At 41.9% G+C, this 9,955-nt stretch overlaps 1 non-coding gene across 1 annotated transcript; it reads right to left on the bottom strand.

Annotated features, from left to right (window-relative positions):
* Positions 1-5,423: 5,423 nt before the first annotated feature.
* On the bottom strand, positions 5,424-5,507 carry Trnas-gga (transfer RNA serine (anticodon GGA)). Its single transcript is given in 2 exon segments — positions 5,424-5,458; positions 5,468-5,507. It is a non-coding gene; the product is annotated as a tRNA-Ser (tRNA).
* Positions 5,508-9,955: the final 4,448 nt, after the last annotated feature.

Genomic DNA, 9,955 nt, shown 5'->3' with positions numbered 1-9,955 from the left:
CAGTTTACTAAGTCACAGTTACAAAATACCGACATTAATTACCAACGGAAGAATGGAAAAACTTTTACAAGCTGACCTAGGGGAAAATGAGTTTGGATCCCTGAGAAATGTAGAAACACTGTAGTCAATACTGACTCTACGACCTTTCTTGGGAGGTGGGTATTAGAAAGGTAAACCTCCGCTTTCATCAGTTTTAAATTCACGGAAAGCTTTTGTCGACGTTAACTGAAATGTTCTCTTTCATACTGCGAATGTAGCAGGGATAAAATACGGGGATGAAAACCAGATTTCTGTTATAAAAACTGGACATAAAAGGGGAGGAGTGGCTGCGAAGGGATTGAAGTTTATGCCTACCCCCGATGTTCTTGAAACTGTACACTGAGCAAGAATTAAAGGTAACCAACGAAAATGTTTGGAAGGGGATTATGAAGTTCAGGGAAAAGAAGAAAGAAAAACTTTCAGATCTGCCGATGAATTTGTTATTCTGACAGACGGCGAAGGACACTGAAGAGCAGTTTAATGCGATGGACAGTGTCTTGAGATGTTACAAGATGAGCATCAAGAAGAGGAAGACAAAGGTAATGGAATGCGGACGAATTGCATCAGTCGATGCTGAGTGAATTAGATCAGGGAATGACATACTAAAGGTGGTAGATGAGTTGGGTAATCAAAATACGTGACGATGGCTGAAGTATAGAGGATATAAAACGCATACTGGAAATAGTAAGGAAGTAGTTGAGCGAAAGAGTAACTTGCTAACGTCGAACAAAATGTAAGTATTACTAAGTCTTTTCTGAACTTATTTGTGTGGTGTAAAGTTGTGTACGGAAGCGGGACAAGGGCGATAAACAGTTCAGACTAGAAGATAATAGAACCTTCTCAAACGTGCTCCTATAGAGAAGTACACTGGAGGGTAGATCCACAGATTGGATAACTGATGACTAAGTACTGAATAGAATCGGGGAAAGATAAAGTTTATGACAGACTAAAAGAAGGTACCTGTCGATAAGGTATATCCTGAGGTATTAAGCAGTTGTCAATTTGGTAATGGAGCAGAGGGTGGGGGGCGGCCGGTGTGGCCGTGCGGTTATAAGCGCGTCAGTTTGGAACCCCGTGTCCGCTACGGTCGCAGGTTCGAATCCTGCCTCGGGCATGGATGTGTGTGATGTCCTTAGGTTAGTTAGGTTTAAGTAGTTCTAAGTTCTAGGGGACTGATGACCTCAGTAGTTAAGTCCCATAGTGCTCAGAGCCATTTGAACCATTTTTTTGGGGGGGGGGGAGATTATCGGGGGGAGATGTTAGTTTGCCTACGCGAAGTAGACTAGACTGGAAAGTTGCTGTCATCGAGGTATACAAATCAAATTATTTATGTGACTAATCTGTCGACTATATTACCGCTAAGACGTTTCTTGTGGTGACAGTTTTTCGCAGCAGTCGTATATAAATTACAATAGTTTTACAAGCTACATTAAAAATATTAATATGTCTCATGAGAACGATTTTTCTTGTAAACTATTGCAATTTATACTACCACTAATTTGTTAAGTTGCAGGGTGTTCATCAGGACCAGAACGTATGCCTCCCTACATAGAAATTTTAAAAAAGTACGTATGGTGTATTTTTTTTTGCCGAATAGACGTATTGGCAGGTAAATCAATAATCACTGGCTTTACCGTCTTAAGCTTGCTATAATTAATGATCATATTTCATCAGACGCGTTAAAATTTTTTTTATGAAGCATCTTCTGTGGTCACTGGTGGTTTTTGCTTCATGTTAACCTATTCTGAAAACCACTGCTTTTTTCTTTGTGCTATCAGAGATTGAGGTCGAAAAACTTTTTGTACATTCAGTTTTTGAAATTTCTCGACCTTTCTGAATCTATTTTTCCTTACGTGGCATTGGTAGTTTTTCCACTTCAGTTTTGTGTAACTTTAAAAGAGAAGTGGCATTGCAGTTTCGTATGTTATGCACTCCGTAATTGTTGAATGGTTTCGATGTAACGGCAAACCCCACCTGCTGAAAAAGTCTTTAATTCCAGAAACCAATAATAATTGTTAACAGCTGCTGCGCAATATGGCCATGCAAACAAGCTCATGATAAGTAAATTTTTTTGTGATATGGTGGTGACGCACTTCATGTACACTCTACTGACTTCTGTGGCAAGGCAACGAAGTAGCGATAACCCACTTAATAGTGCTAGTAACTTATGTACTATATAAGTGATTTGAATACGTTGATGGCTGATGAGCACCTATGGCTCGAAACGCATTGCCAGTTAAATAGCACTGCACGATTAACAACTAACTGATTGCGATAATTACTTTTAACCTTGATTGTAACGAGTAACGGAAGAAGAATTTGCCAGTATGGTTAATTACACTATCCAAAAAAATTAGTACGCCCTTTTAGAGGCTTACAGTTCACTCAGGATTATTGTTTGCAACAGCACATGTGGTAAACATGAAATGATTACATTTACAGGTCAATAGCACAAGCGGTGCCAGGTATAGACTCATTCTGAAACACACCCACGTTAGTACATCTACATCTACATTTATACTCCGCAAGCCACCCAATGGTGTGTGGAGGAGGGCACTTTACGTGACACTGTCATTACCTGTTCCAGTCGCGTATGGTTCGCGGGAAGAACGACTGCCGGAAAGCCTCCGTGCGCGCTCGAATATCTCTTATTTTACATTCGTGATCTCCTCGGGAGGTATAAGTAGGGGGAAGCAATATATTCGATGCCTCATACAGAAACACACCCTCTCGAAACCTGGACAGCAAGCTACACCGCTATGCAGAGTGCTTCTCTTGCAGAGTCTGCCACTTGAGTTTGCTAAACATCTCCATAACGCTATCACGCTTACCAAATAACCCTGTGACAAAACGTGCCGCTCTTCTTTGGATCTTCTCTATCTCCTCTGTCAACCCGACCTGGTATGGATCCCACACTGATGCGCAATACTCAAGTATAGGTCGAACGAGTGTTTTGTAAGCCACCTCCTTTGTTGATGGACTACATTTTCTAAGGACTCTCCCAATGAATCTCAACCTGGCACCCGCCTTAACAACAATTTTATATGATCATTCCACTTCAAATCGTTCCGCGCGCATACTCCCAGATATTTTACAGAAGTAACTGCTACCAGTGTTTGTTACGCTATCATATAATCATACAATCAAGAATTCGTCTTTCTGTGTATTCGCAATACATTACATTTGTCGATGTTAAGGGTCAGTTGCCACTCCCTGCACCAAGTGCCTATCCGCTGCAGATCTTCCTTCATTTCGCTGCAATTTTCTAGTGCTGCAACTTCTATGTATACTACATCATCATCCGCGAAAAGCCGCATGGAACTTCCGACACCATCTACTTGGTCATTTATACGTATTGTGAAAAGCAATGGTCCCAGAACACTCCCCTGTGGCACGCTAGATGTTACTTTAACGTCTGTAGGCGTCTCTCCATTGAGAACAACATGCTGCGTTCTGTTTGCTAAGAACTCTGCAATCCAGCACACAGCTGGTCTGATATTCCGTAGTCTCTTACTTTGTTGCGAGAAGGGTTAAAGCACGGATCTAACAACACACTTTACGCACTAAGCGCTGGTTACCGTCCCATACAGAAACTCCGTAATGAACGGGAGTTGCAGCTTATCGTACCCTAGACCATTAGGCCTGGGATATGGCCAATGTGCCTTGGATAAATGTCCTCTGCGAGACAGAGTTCTCCAGGTCTTTGTCGTATTGGCGATTTCAAATTGATTACATATTTCTAAATTTCCAGGAGGCTTTTGACACTGTACCACCCAAGTGGCCTGTAGTGAAATTGCGTGCTTATGGCATAGCGTCTCAGTTATGTGACTCGATTCGTGATTTCGTGTCAGAGAGGTCACAAGTCGTAGTAACTGACTAAACGTCGTCGAGTAAAACAGAAGCGATTTATGGCTTTCCCCAAGGAATGTTATGGGTCCTTTGCTGTTTCTTATCTATACAAACAATTTAGGAGACAATCTAAGCAGCCGTCTTAGGTTCTTTGCTGATAAAGCTGTCGTTACCGATTAGTGAAGTCATCAGAAGATCAAAACAAATTGCAAAACTATTTAGAAAAGATATCTGTATGGTGCAAAATTGGAAATTGACGCTAAATAACGAAAAGTGTGAGGTCAACCACATGAGTGCTAAAAGGAATCCGTTAAACTTCGGTTACACGATAAATCAGTCTAATCTAAAAGCCGTAAATTCAACTAAATACCTGGGAATTACAATGACGAACAACTTAAATTGGAAGGAACACACAGAAAATGTTGTGGCGAAGGTTAACCAAAGACTGCGTTTTATTGGCAGGACATTTAGAAAATGTAACAGATCTACTAAAGAAACGGCCTTCACTACGCTTGTCCGTCCTCATTTAGAATATTGCTGCGCGATGTGGGATCGTTACCAGAGAGGATTGACGGAGTACATCAAAAAAATTCAAAGGAGGACAGCACGTTTTGTATTATCGTGAAACAGGGGAGAGCGTGTCACTGAAATGACAAGACTAGGGGTGGACATCATTAGAACAAAGACGTTTTTCGTTGCGACGGAATCTTCTTACTAAATTTTTATCACCAACCTTCTCCTCCGAAAGCGAAAATATTTTATTGACGCCTAGCTACATAGGGAGAATCCATCACCATAATAAAATCAGGGAAATGAGAGCTAGCACGGAAAAATGTAGCTGTTCGCTTTTTTCGCGCGCTGTACGAGATTGGAATAATAGAGAATTATTCTGAAGATGGTTCGATGAACCCTCTATCAGGCACTTAAATGTGATTTGCAGAGTACCCAAGTAAATGTAAATGAAAAAAAATCATTTGCATGCAGGCAGAATGTGCTTCCATCGCTGAAGACCACGGCGCGCCATTCCATCTCCCAAGTGTTGTAACGGAGCCAGTCGAGCCGTGCACGTCGATATTTTGGCATAAGGACCATCCAACGACTCGGTAGGCCACAATTCGACATCTTTCAGATTCGCTCAGTTGGCAGGAAGAAGCACGAGTGTCCCCGTGGCATCGTTACCTGCTTGCTTCATACGTTTACGCCACAATGAGCCTTCTGACTGTGAGTATTCCCTACTGAAGCGTAGACACAGATGCCATCCTGGTTCAAATGGCTCTGAGCACTATGCGACTTAACTTCTGACGTCATCAGTCACCTAGAACTTAGAACTAATTAAACCTAACTAACCTAAGAACATCACACACATCCATGTCCGACGCAGGATTCGAACCTGTCATCCTGGTAGCCATGCCACTACGCTATCTGTTGGGTTCAAATGGCTCTGAGCACTATGGGACTCAACTGATGTGGTCATAAGTCCCCTGGAACTGAGAACTACTTAAACCTAACTAACCCAAGGACATCACACACATCCATGCCAGAGGCAGGATTCGAACCTGCGACCGTAGCGGTCGTGCGGTTCCAGACTGTAGCGCCTTTAACCGCTCGGCCACTCTGGCCGGCTTATCTGTTGGGAGATGACATTGAAACCATTATCAGTACATACACAATCCCACTGGTGGCATATGCCAACGAGATCAAAATCGCCGTCGTCTTTCGAAGTGCACTAATTTTTTTCCAGCGATGTATTATCCTACATTTATTGTTCGGCTATCTGCGTATTTTCCACAGTATTTGATTCACACGAATTGCGTGCAGAGCCAAATACTTTATCCAAGACGACAATGAAACTTCCTGGCAGACTAAAACTGCGTGCCGGACAGTTCGTAACTCGGGTCCCGAGTTCGAGTCTCGGTCCGGCACACAGTTTTAATCTGTCAGGAGGATCAGCGCACACTCCACTGCGGAGTGAAAATTTCATTCAAGGCGACAATTTGTCGTGGTTCAGAATGATCTCCGTATACAACCCGTGTCAAAGAAGTTCCCTATTAACACTTCAGAAACAATGTTGCTGTCACCAGCCCGAAGAATGGTTTGCTTCATGTTTCCTTTTTATATAAATAGCTCACAGAAAGGAAAGGATTTCGGTTTGCATCCTGGTTCGGTACACAGTTTGAATCCTTAGTATGTAATTTACTTTCATATTTGTTTGTTAGCCTGCAAATATCACCCATTTAGTCAGCTAAAGGGTACAGACGTAAGTAACTAACTCTTACGAAAGATATGACTAGATTGTCATGACATGAAATTAGCAAAAACCCGATTCCTTGGCTGCTTCATATTAGGAAAACTGATTAGGATGCAAAACAATGGAACGACACTCAAAATTTTATATCAGGAGATTTAAGTAGAGTGACAACTTTTCCACGACTCTCTCAATGAACAGCTTTCTTTCACTACATCTACATCTACATGACCACTCCGCAATTCACATTCAAGTGCTTGGCAGAGGGTTCATCGAACCACAATCATACTATCTCCTTACCATTCCACTCCCGAACAGCGCGCGGGAAAAACGAACACCTAAATATTTCTGTTCGAGCTCGGATTTATTTTATTTTGATGATCATTCCTACCTATGTAGGTTGGGCTCAACAAAATATTTTCGCATTCGGAAGAGAAGGTTGGTGACTGAAATTTCGTAAATAGATCTCGCCGCGACGAAAAACGTATTTGCTTTAATTACTTCCATCCCAACTCGCGTATCATATCTGCCACACTCTCTCCCCTATTACGCGATAATACAAAACGAGCTGCCCTTTTTTGCACCCTTTCGATGTCCTCCGTCAATCCCACCTGGTAAAGATCCCACACCGCGCAGCAATATTCTAACAGAGGACGAACGAGTGTAGTGTAAGCTGTCTCTTTAGTGGACTTGTTGCAGTCACTCATTCAAGCACCGCTTCCATGTGATTGTGCCGCTTCGTATCAAATTGTGCTATTTCCAGAAATTTAATCTAAGCAACAGAGTGCTGAAGCTTAGCGATAATCACGTAAAGCTACTATGGTGTTCGCCCACCATCTCCTTGTTTTATGCGAATTGTATAGCATTTAATCACATTTAAGACGGGCAGACATTTAAGGTCGCAAGCAGAAGTTTCTGGAACTTTGATTGGAATTTCCTTCAGCTATCCAGCAACGCTGCTTTGCTGTAGACAACAGTGTCCGAAGTTTACGTCAGAATGCTTCTACTGATATCGTTCTTTGTTATTTTGAGTTTCATCTAACTTCCTTCGGTCACACTTCACGTTATTTCTGTTGCCTACGAATACTCGTCGTGTAAGTTATGGCTTCCCATGAATCATTCTTGTCAATCACATACTCAGGAATACGGTCACATAAATCCTGCATACGCTTTCTTGTACTGTATCCCAGTTCGTGCCCAGGACTCAGTGCGAACACTATAATTTGTCAGATGAGCTGCTCTAACGGTGAGGCCCTGGCGGAACGTGTCACTAATAGCGCGATCGCGTGTACCACTACGGCTTGTTAGATTAACGCTGACACAGTTCTTGCGTCTTACACTGAAATGGCACCGCTAGGTGGAAACCAGCGGCAAAACAAGACGATATGAAGACCGACCACAGTGATCACGGAACCAACATTCATTTCAAAGTTATTGTGGATAAAGGAAGAATGAAACACACATCTGCGAACGTTCACGTGACTCTGCTGGCGTCATCCCGAAGAGAGTACTCACGATATGTTGTTACGAAACTGATGTTAAAATGTCCAACAGTGACCAAAACTTCACGTGTTCCGTATGATGAAAGAGTAAGTTGCGAAGACAGCAGAAGCTTTATTGGCGTGTTTCATCTTTTTGAAGCATTTTCTACATCTACATTTATACTCCGCAAGCCACCCAACGGTGTGTGGTGGAGGGCACTTTACATTCCACTGTCATTACCTCCCTTTCCTGTTCCAGTCGCGTATGGTTCGCGCGAAGAACGACTGTCAAAGCCTCCGTGCGCGCTCTAATCTCTCTAATTTTACATTCGTGATCTCCTCGGGAGGTATAAGTAGGGGGAATCAATATATTCGATACCTCATCCAGAAACGCACCCTCTCGAAACCTGACGAGCAAGCTACACCGCGATGCAGAGCGCCTTTCTTGCAGAGTCTGCCACTTGAGTTTGTTAAACATCTCCATAACGCTATCACGGTTACCAAATAACCCTGTGACGAAACGCGCCGCTCTTCTTTGGATCTTCTCTATCTCCTCCGTCAACCCGATCTGGTACGCATCCCACACTGATGAGCAATACTCAAGTATAGGTCGAACGAGTGTTTTGTAAGCCACCTACGTTGTTAATGGACTACATTTTCTAAGGACTCTCCCAATGAATTTCAACCTGGTACCCGCCTTACCAACAATTAATCTGAATTTATACATAAGAAAAATGCGTAAAAACAGATTGGGGTATGGTCCTATCTAGCATGGGGTGGTAAAAACTTTTTTTAAAAATACTATGAAACATCAGATTGAAAAGGGGGGTTTGGAATAAAATCTGTCGAAGCCACGAGCACGCACTGGCGACCCCTTGATACAAAAGCTAATTCTGTGATTTCTACATACTTTCGAAGGCAAAAATTCCTGCTAAGAAATTCATGTTTATATTACATGACAACGTTGACCAATATATTCTCAATGATTGCAGTAAGATGTGTGTTTGTGTTCATAGCTGAAAATCTCTCTTCGTGGTTGTCTTAAGCGAAAATTTGCTAACGAATTTATCTCGTAGTTGTAAATACAGGGTTATTCGTATGGGGATTCAGAAGACACTGTGCGAAAGAAGAAAGTAATAAATTTCAGTGGAAGAGCAACTCTCAATGATTCTGATCATAATATTCGCCGTGGCATAGCTATAGAGCCCACATTCAGGGAGGGAGTGGCCTATGCTCGTTAGACCATAGATATTATGCACATGTGGTCGCCATTTTTTTTGCCAGAATTCGGGGGAGAAATACTGTTGGCTGTTGCCTATCAGAAGACATGGATTTGACATATTATACCAAAAACTCTGGCTTCTTGTTTACAATGTGACTACCATCCATTTAATTTAGAGTAAATTTAAGTATGATGTGGTACGGTGTATTAGGCACATATTACAACGCTCCGAGAAAAATGGGAATTGATCACAAAAAATGCGTTTCATTTGTATTTTAGACGATCAGAATGGGTTTCAGATTTTCCTGCTTGGATATTAAGTGTTCACGTCTGTAGCCTCTAGACTTTATATAGTTTTTTATTCTCAGCTAATATATTTTAGATGAAATCATTGAGGGTTTAGAAACTATCGTAAACCGTAAAAATTCAGAAGACATAATTATGTAATGGTGTTTAGAAAAGCTAAGGAACGAAAGCATGGTAAAACAAATTCACAGTAGCCGATTTTCGAAATCGGAACTGTTACTACAGATACTCCCCAAGTCATGCCATTAGTAATTAAATATTGAAAGTTTATGATCCAGGATTCATTAACTGACATTTCTATTCGATAAATGCAAAGTAATTTGGTGAGAGGGAGTATCTAACTGCGGCAGTATGGTTTACAATTTTTAATACTAGTTACTGAGCTACACGTCATGTTACAACAGAGAGACGAAGTGTTTTTGTAGATAAGTTTAGTCGGAATTTTTGCGAAGGACCTAACGGTGTTCAGAAAGGACAGGCTAAATGCAGTTGGCAGTGGCGTGTTTGTTCCCGTTACAAGCAGTTTATTTCGTAGCGAAATTGAAGTAGATGATGTTGATGTTGTGGTCTACAGTCCTGAGACTGGTTTGATGCAGCTCTCCATGCTACTCTATCCTGTGCAAGCTTATTCATCTCCCAGTACCTACTGCAACCTACATCCTTCTGAATCTGCTTAGTGTATTCATCTCTTGGTCTCCCTCTACGATTTTTACCCTCCACGCTGCCCTCCAATACTAAATTGGTGATCCCTTGATGCCTCAGAACATGTCCTACCAACCGATCCCTCCTTCTGGTCAAGTTGTGCCACAAACT

The sequence above is a fragment of the Schistocerca cancellata genome, chromosome 4 (assembly GCF_023864275.1).
Source record: "Schistocerca cancellata isolate TAMUIC-IGC-003103 chromosome 4, iqSchCanc2.1, whole genome shotgun sequence".
In the NCBI taxonomy this organism is placed as follows: domain Eukaryota; kingdom Metazoa; phylum Arthropoda; class Insecta; order Orthoptera; family Acrididae; genus Schistocerca; species Schistocerca cancellata.
Note: the sequence above shows the minus strand (reverse complement) of the source record. Positions and strands in the feature narration are given on the sequence as shown.